This window comes from Dufourea novaeangliae, unplaced genomic scaffold (assembly GCF_001272555.1).
Source record: "Dufourea novaeangliae isolate 0120121106 unplaced genomic scaffold, ASM127255v1 scaffold101, whole genome shotgun sequence".
NCBI lineage: Eukaryota > Metazoa > Arthropoda > Insecta > Hymenoptera > Halictidae > Dufourea > Dufourea novaeangliae.
The window spans coordinates 502773-512778 of record NW_015373989.1 but is presented as its reverse complement, the minus strand read 5'-3'; the positions used below and the strand labels follow the sequence as shown (position 1 = coordinate 512778).

Here is a 10006-nt window from a genome sequence, read left to right as displayed (position 1 = left end):
ATAGTGGTATTCCGCAATTAAATGCGATTTTAACAGTGTTCTGGTCGTTTATTGTTATTTTCAATGAAAGGGGATTAATCTACATTCTTTCAGCTTCAAACTGAATGCTTGGTCAACACGCGAGCTGTCAGTATAACGTTGGAAGAGTAGTCCAAAATAAACTAACCGTGGTACGCATTACGAGAGACAGTGTCAACCGTTGCAAACAAATGCGATTTTAACAATGTTCTTGTAATTATTAGTGTCCAGCCGTTACAGTATAGTAATCTACGTTCTTTAAACGTTGTATCTAATGCAAAACGAAGAAGAATCATGCCCGTTTAGCGGTGTAAATGCGATCGAAATATTTTGCAATCAGGTTGTCGCCCCATAAGAGGTTACGGTAATACAGGCATAACTAATTTTATTAATTCAGGGGTTCTGCACTATTGGGTCCATGCATTAAGTCCTGGGGGACAATTTGAGACTAATGACGTTCATTTTAAGTTCTTAATTACTGAGATATTTGCATTTTTCCATCATTAGAAATTTTCACTCACCTGTTGATATAATTTGAAGCGGCAATCCGGTTGCCAAAACGGTTCTATCGCATTTAAACCGCTATACGGGCATGATTCTTCTTCGTTTTGCATTAGATACAACGATTAAAGAACGTAGATTACTATTCTCTAACGGCTGGACACCAGTAATTACAAGAAAAATGTTAAAATCGCATTTGTTTGCAAAGGTTGACACTGTCTCTCGTCATGCGTACCCCGGTTAGTTCACTTTGAATAGCTCTTACACCGTTATACGGATAACTTTCGTCTAGATAAAATACTCGATTTATAGCTGAAACAACGTAGATTAATCTCCTGACATTGAAAATAACACTAAACGACCAGAACACTGTTAAAATCGCATTTAATTGCGGAATACCACTATTTTTTCGACCGGTGGCGCCATCCGTAGCGAATCGCTGAAACTGCTAGTCAATTATATGGCTAGCAGTTTCGGCGATTCGCCACGGGTGGCGCCACCGGTCGAAAAAATAGTGGTATTCCGTAATTAAATGCGATTTTAACAGTGTTCTGGTCGTTCAGTGTTATTTTCAATGTCAGGAGATTAATCTCCGTTGTTTCAGCTATAAATCGAGTATTTTATCTAGACGAAAGTGATCCGTATAACGGTGTAAGAGCTATTCAAAGTGAACTAACCCGGGTACGCATAACGCGATACAGTGTCAACCGTTGCAAACAAATGTTATTTTAACAATGTTCTTGTAATTACTAGTGTCCAGCCGTTAGAGAATAGTAATCTACATTCTTTAAACGTTGTATCTAATGCAATACGAATAAGAATCATGCTGGTTTAGCGGTGTAAATACGATAGAAACGCGTCGGTTATCGGGTTGCCGCTCCAGAAGGGCCTGCGGTAATAATGCCATAACTAATTTTACTAATTCTAGGGTTCTGTAGTATTGGGTCCATGCGTTAAGTCCTGAGAAACAGTTTGAGACTAATTACGTTCATTTTAATCGCTTAATTACTGAGATATTCGCATTTTTGCATCACTAGGAATTTTCACTCACCTGTCGGTATAATTTGGCTAGCAGTTTGAGCGAAACGCCATGGGTGGCGCTACCGGTCAAAAAAATAGTGGTATTCCGCGTTTAAATGCGATTTTAACAATGTTCTCGTCATTTATTGTTATTGTCAATGGTAGCGCATTAAACTACGTTCTTTAAGCTACAAATAGAAGGTTTGCTCAAGACGAAAGCTATCTGTATAACATTGTAAGAGCTGTCCAAAGTGAACTAAACGGGGTACGCATGACGAGATACAGTGTGAACCGTTGCAAATATATGTGATTTTAATAATGTTCTTGTAATTACTGGTTTCCAGTCGTTAGAGAGTACTATTCTACGTTCTTCAAACTTCGAATTTAAAGCGTGACGAGGAAAAATGATGCCCGTTCAGCGGTGTAAATGTAATCGAAATCTGTAGCAAGTAGGGTTGCCGCCCCATAAGGGGCTACGATAATACAGACATAACTAATTTTACTAATTCAGGGGTTCTGCACTATTGGGTGCATGCATTAAGTCCTGAGGAACAATTTGAGACTAATGATGTTGATTTTAAACGCTTAATTACTGAGATTTCGCATTTTTCCATCACTAGAAATTTTCACTCACCTGTCGGTATAATTTGGCTAGCAGTTTGAGCGAATTACCACGGGTGGCGCCACCAGTTGAAAAATAGTGGTAGTTTGCATTTAAATGCGATTTTAACAGTGTTCTGATCGTTTATTGTTATTGTCAATTACAGTGGATTAATCTACGTTCTTTTAGCTTCAAACTAAATACTTGGTCAAGACGAAAGCTATCAGCATAACGTTGGAAGAGTTGTCCAAAGTGAACTAAACGGGGTATGCATGACGAGATACAGTGCCAACCGTTGCAAACAAATATGATTTTAACAATGTTTTTGTAATTACTTGTTCCCAGTCGTTAGAGAGTACTATTCTACGTTCTTCAAACTCCGAATTTAATGCGTGACGACGAACAATGATGCCAGTTCAGCGGTGTAAATGCGATCGAAATCCGTTGCAATGTCGGAAGAATACATACATGGAATATGAAATAATCCACACGCGAATAAAAGAAGAAGGAATTTATTATAACAAAAGAACTCTTACTGCTTGATAATAATAATATCAAAACTATATTCTAACTCGGAAGACTTTTTTAAGAGCTGTTCTTTCCTATGCGTCGATTGCCACATTGAGAGTGTGTGCCTCTATGAAGCAGGTGGCACGCAATTCACGCAAATCACTTTACGTCACATCCGAGTCACCGGAAATGCACTTGCTTTTTTTGCGCGCAACTTTTGCATTGTCTCCACAATGTAGTCACCACATAGTTAATAGAAACATGCATAAGTCTATTCTACACTTCATTTGTAACATTACGAGTAGTCAAAATCGTACAATTCAGTATTATGTTGATATAAGAACTTACAACTTACATTGCTAACATATTAAATAAATCCAAAATTCATTTCGTGTGATCCCAGATAGCACATGACGTTTTGAAGACGTATATTTTACGGTTATTTTAGGTACATTTTACGGTTATCTTCAAGGCGTTATTGGGCGTCATGTGCTATCTGGGATATAGAAGTTCCTAAATATTAACTTAATATTTACATCTATATTTACATCTATAAGGAAAAACAAAATCAATTTTTTCATCAGGTATTAACATAAACCCGTCGAAGGATTTTTATTTTTCCAGAGGCATATTTAATTTAATTCAGAAATTGTCTCACGTAACATGGTAAAAACTAAATTTCAGTTAATTTCTGTTGCAAAGAAATGTGGTCACTGACCAGGTTAGCTATTCTTAAAATTATAAATAATAACAGGATTATTAGTGTATTGGTACAAATAACGAAATGTAAGGCAAGAATATGAAATATATATTTATAATAAATAATATCAACTAATATTTATATTAAAAATACAATAGGAGGTACATTACCGCGGTACTCCACTCATATGTTCCGATACAATGTTGTTTTAAAGTTTCGATCGTTGCAATGCAACTTCATAAAACTCTATTTATAATCGTGCACACTGTAAACAACTTATGACACTTATGTTTATAACCACAACGTAAGTAATCGATCGGTTCTCCAAATCGATGTTACAATGTACTTGACACTGGCTCTGAACGAGGCATCGTTTTCCGTATCAGTATACAAACTCTATGCATGTCACATTAATGCTTAATGCACAGAACAATTTTCTATGCGTTATCGTTAAATTTCTGTTGAGACATGAAACATCGTTATACCGTGCAAAAATACGTACACGATGCATGAATGGAAACTATCTATTAAAACGATGTTTTTTAAGTACACATTGCTAACATTGTCGTAACAAATTGTCAATTACAGCTATTGCAAATGGGAAGTATTCAGGATTAGTATTATTATAAATTACGAAATGTTATTCATTATACATGGTGATGTAACTCAGAAAAAATTTGATCAACTGATCCGGCATTGCATGTACGTATGCTTTAACATCTTCTTCATAGCATGAACCTACATTTATAAATTTATTGTTTTAATAAATTGTATCTTTTAGAATTTTTCACTTGAAAAAAAGTTACCTTTTCGTTAAAAAAATTGTCCTGATTTTCTCAATCTTGCATTTTTCAGTTTCAAAATAGGTTTATACTGTGAAGAAGATGTTAAAGAGTATGTACACGCAAGGCTGTGTCAGTGGGTACCATATTTTTTTCGTTACATTCCTCTGCGTGTAATACCTTTTTTGCTTACGGGCTGCACATATGTCCTTATAGCTATAATACTTATACATTTGTTATGAAAATAAAAATTTTTCTATTCAGTTTACTTGTACAATAAAGCAATCTCAAAGTTTCAAAGTGATTGATTTAATACTTCCTTCAGAATAAATTCCCTAAAGTTCATCCATTTTTATCTGTTTACACCAGGCTCCTCTCCTTAACCGTTATGTAGGCAACCGGGTACCCAGATATCCGTTTCTAAATTTCCTTTCACAATTTTTTATGTTCTTGTATAAAACAATACTTGGTGTATTATTTCAAAGGAAAACTAACGGTTTCGGAAAAGTATTTAAGCAAAACTATCTATGTTTATCTAATCTGTCAGAATAGAAGTGCCCAATAACCGTGAATAATTCGGATGCCCACACAAGGGTCAGAAATGGGCAAACTAATTATCTAGATAAAATGTTTCGAATAACGAATAAAAGATAAAAAAGTATTTCGTCATTTTTAATCGTTTAAACGTGGAAATGTCAATTTTTATAATAAAATAATACTTCTTTACGAATGAATCGACATTTGTCAAACAATTATTTAATCTCATTAACTGTATAAACCTCAGAACGACACCCTCAGATACTGCTGCTTTTCACTGTGTATTATTCGAATAAAATTCTGCCCAACTCTGACAAGGGTTAAGCACGGGATCCAATAGCGTCTGATTTCAGCCTGGTTAACAGGTCACCAGCGTATGTTCGCCTGCCAGCCGAGTTGTTACCTCTAACCGCACACACAACACACCGTCGTAGTGCTCGTTCGAGCCTCCTTTCCAGCCCTTCGCCGCCGCAGCTGCGCAGGTGTATCGGCCGGCACCTTCTCATTAACATCTTGCCCAAAAAGCCAGTCACGCCAGCCGAAGGATCTGGCACGGTCGAGTCATCCTATCGATTCTCGCGCGTTCTTCGACGCGGTCACCGGTGCTGCTCGTATTTTCTTACAAAGCTGTTGGAACGAGCAAAATTAAAAATAAAAAAAAAATAAATAAATAAAAGAACTACCGTTTACAAAACTTAGTGATCTCGTTGCATCGATCTCGTGCTGGTGGGCGTCGGGGGGAGCTGATCGTCGTGCAAGAAGATGCGATGGGCGAGGGCAAAAGCGACCGTTCCGGCAAAAGGTAACGGCGCGTTCCCCGCTACTGCTTCGTCGGACTGCCACGCGGCGGGAAACGTATTGCTGGGGGGTATCGAACTCCCTGGGCTTTTAACACTCCCGGTCCTACGGCCGGGTCACCGGTGACCCATCGACGAAATCGACCGTTGAATTGTTTACATTGTTTGTTGTCTTATATTATGTACTTGTGCTGTGAGATTTTGTCACGGGTCACGGTTGACCCGGCCAACATATGGCTTGCGGTAACATACAGCTGTGGGGAGACTCGTCGAAGTCTATTGAACTCGTGTCGCTGTAAGATATGCTATTACGTAACTGATTGGTTGTTCTTTTGGTGTGTTTTCAAGACCTTGTCTCTAGGATTCTATGACACGTGCTTTGTCTGCAATTGTATTTTGAGATTTTTCGGTTGTTTTTCTTTTGTTGGAGAAAACACCTGGTGATTTCAAGTAAAAAGAATGTGCATGGAAAATTCAATTGGTGGAATATTAGAACTCGAAGTACTGCGTGTTGACTTTTTTGAAAGTGGTTCCATTGACTTTATTTTACTAAGAAATTGGCTTTTCAAAGTTGTGAGATATGGATTATTGATTATTTTAATGGCGAAGTCATTTGGAAATTGTGTGATTTTGTTTTCGATCATGTTTCGTAAACGTGGCAGAGCTTTTGCACCAACCTAATATTATTGTTAAACAAAGCTAAAGAAACTACAAATACAAGGAGAGTAGTACCATTTACTCTTGAACGGCGTTTTGTAGTCTGTAAGTTACATACCATGTACTAGTATTTCTTAAAAATTTATTATCGTATCTATATTAAATTGTGACATCGTATTGGAGAAAAATGATTTTTTCTGTAATAAAGTATTTATAATACAAATTCTTCTCTATTCCCTGAATTTATAATCCGTGCTCAGTGTTGACCTATTCGATATTTTCAGAGTAAAATAGAATCACATTATAGTGGGTTAAATTAATAATCCTCATTAATATTATACCGTTCTTTCTGCGACACCCTGTATATACTCCAATCAATTTCAGAAATCGACTTTATTTCACCGAAAGCTGACCTTAAGAACAAATTTCGATTACCATAGCAATTCTAAATATGGAAATTGGGCATTTCCAAAGATATTCGTGCGATTGCAATGTAAATTCATGATTGGCAGATAGGTGGCCTGTTGGGGATCGAAACCTCTGTCACGAAAGGAAAATAAATCCGCGTCGTTTTCTAAAATTAAAGGATCCATGGACGTACCCTCGCAATTGATACCGTGGATAGCTTTATGATCTTTCTATTATTATCGCATTCTCGATCGATTCGTGGACTTCGAAGTCATTATCGTATATTAGGTTATGGGCCGCGCTATCTCGAACCTTTGCATTAAGTAATTGTAAAGAATTAAGGGCAAACGAGCCTTGATAGCAAAATGAAAATTGACAGTGGCCGCCCACAAATTTGAATCGAGGTTTAATTTCCTGTCCCAGCTGAAAGCACTTCTCGCTTTTTAGCTATTCATCATCGAAATGAACGTTAAGTGCTTCTGTAAGATCTCCAACAATGCTTAAACGTCCTTCTGATGCTTTTTAAAAGTATAATAAACGAGCTTTAAACCTTGTGGTCATGTAAACTTAACCAGTCACGTAACTAGACAGCAGATCAAAGTAAAAGTAGATACTTTCTTCTTCTTTTAACACCTACACTGACCACCTTGTTACTACTGTTACTATCTCCTGATAAAATACAGTTTCCCCCCATAATAGATGAGTTGACACGATTTTGCGATCATTTTCATTTGGCGACTTGTTCCTGGTTTTGATTTTGACACATTTCTTCCGTCTCACTCACTCATAACTATTCTTCCGGTCGGTAGCCCATAACTGCTAGTCGGTTGCGGCACGGTAGGGATAAAAATACGATGATAGGGGAGACGACAAAGCGCGATTTTATGGAGAAAATATTGTACTTACATCTGTACAAGTACTTGCTAGTAACAGTTAGTAATGGCGATACATTTGAATTGTATCGATATTTGGTATCTGGATTGTAATCGAATTAGGAGTAATAAAATCCAAAAATGAAAATGAATCATTTGTTTGACCAGATATTTACTAAGGCAGATTCTCAGGTAACAATGCGGAAAAGAACTTCATGGAAAGCTCGCGATTGGTCAATTTGCCATACGACTTCTTACCTTACGGCAAATGCAGCGATTTTATCGAAATTTCGATATTCATGAGTTAAGTATCGATACTGAAATATATCGTCACATTAAATATCGATACTAGAATATGTCGTCACATTAAATATCGATACTTGAATATATCGTCACATTAAATATCGATACTTGAATATATCGTCACATTAAATATCGATCTTGAAATATATCGTCACATTAAATATCGATCTTGAAATATATCGTCACATTAAATATCGATACTGGAATACATCGTCACTGCATCATATCCATACTGCATCGCCCTTCACTAGTAAGAATACAAATATTCACGTCTATTTGACTGACATCTACACTCATCATTTGTATCATCACTTTATCACTACAATCACAATTATACCCACGGGATTCATAATATTACATATCGTTCACGCAGCCCTGTCGGATTCCAAATGAAATGAAACCGTCGTTAAAAAAACAACGAGCGTCTTAAGGAGAGCAGAAACTGTTTTCGAGGCACGTGGCCTCCTTACTTCCTCGAATTGTGGATTCGCATGCAAGCACCGCCCGGGTAAAATGCATACGGATCGAAACGTGCGGAAACGACGCAAAATTACTGACCGGATCGTGCATCACAGCTGCGTGTGCGTGTGTCGACATCCAATGGACATTTATTCCGCCGGCGGGCGAGGGATCCCCATGTTCGTGGATACACGATGAACGAAAATTAGGGTTAGCGGGTCGCGGCGGTGTTGGAGATTCCCCCCCTTCCTCTTGACGATCGTGCGCGCCACTGATAATTCGGCACACGAACGGGATCTTGAATAAGAACCACGAGGCCACGAGGTCTCGTGACTTTATTTCCCTGTGGGCCGTTCCAGCGAGATTGAAAAGAGAAACGCGCAGCTCGATCGCGATTACACGAGCCGCGATGGCGACTGCAACTACGATCTATCGCGCGACGTAGTTACTTACATGTAAATGGACATGACACAAGTCCCCTTATTAAATGACTAGCCGCGACGAACTATTCTTGACTCCGGTTGTAGTAAGTGCACCCATGAATAATCTGTCGTTTTCTTAATAATATGGAGATTTATCCCTGATAACCAGTTGTGTACCCTCGTGAGGAAACTCGGCTTCCGCTAGGGGAAAAAGTGGCATAAGAGTAAGGGACTACTACCGCTTGGTAAATTTAATTCAAGTACTGAAATAAATGTTAAAATGAATGTTAATTTGGCATAAATTTTAGAAACTTCCGAAACCAACTGGTAGGAGGCCCATTCCCTACGCTAGTTTTTCCCCTAGTGGAAACCGAGTTTGCTCGTCTTTGTACAAGTTTCGAGCAAACTGCCAATAATAAATGACAAGAGTTGACTTAATACTAAAACTTCTCTAATAGATTTGTAGTTAATAAAAAATCTGGCAGCGGTGGGATTCGAACCCACGCCTCCGAAGAGACTGGTGCCTTAAACCAGCGCCTTAGACCGCTCGGCCACGCTACCATGTGACAACGGACCCACAAAAACATCACATCAGAGTGTCATAATACTGAAATTATTTTTTTAAATATGCAGTTAGTAAAAAAAAAATGAGAAAAAAAATCTGGCAGCGGTGGGATTCGAACCCACGCCTCCGAAGAGACTGGTGCCTTAAACCAGCGCCTTAGACCGCTCGGCCACGCTACCATGTGACAACGGACTGCTTTATATGTAAAGAATCACATACAGTTTAGATACAATATTTTTCTATTAGATATAGTATTATAAATATACGAGATTTTATTCCTTTTACTAAAAAACTGCATTATATGAATCACTATTTTATAAAAATTCCCTAGTTAACCCTTTCAGACTGAATTTTTTTTAAGAGTATTTAAAAAATTGTTTTAAAACAAGGTTCGTTATTCAATTCTAAATTCACTAGACCTACTAAAACCATTCAAAACGTGAAAAAATTTAGATTTATAAGAAAAGTATGGACCTACAACACACTGTACCTAAGGCAAAAGTATATAAAAACTAACATTAAACAAAATTTTATTTTCTCTACTAAAGTGTTTAATATACTAAATTGAGATAAAATTTGTATCTTACAACATTCTGTGGGTAAGAAAATACTATAAATTCATAAACATCCACAGTTTAGTTATAATCAAGTGGAATAGAAAGTGAATAGTAATAGTAATGGAATGATCATACGACACTGATGACAGTTGAGATTATATTAAATTGGAGACATAAACGGTATGGAACGTTTATACACATTTGTAACTTTATAGGCAAATTTAGAAGAAATTCAACAAATTAAACAGATATTTGGTTCTGATCCAAAAAAGTGACTTCTCTTTTAAATAATAAAGT

The 10006-nt window shown here is 37.3% G+C and overlaps 2 non-coding genes across 2 annotated transcripts; both read right to left on the bottom strand.

Moving 5' to 3' along the window:
- Window positions 1-9066: 9066 nt before the first annotated feature.
- Trnal-aag lies at window positions 9067-9148 on the bottom strand. The gene has a single exon. It is a non-coding gene; the product is annotated as a tRNA-Leu (tRNA).
- A 101-nt stretch (window positions 9149-9249) lies between these two features.
- Window positions 9250-9331, bottom strand: Trnal-aag. The gene has a single exon. It is a non-coding gene; the product is annotated as a tRNA-Leu (tRNA).
- Between the last annotated feature and the right edge of the window lie 675 nt (window positions 9332-10006).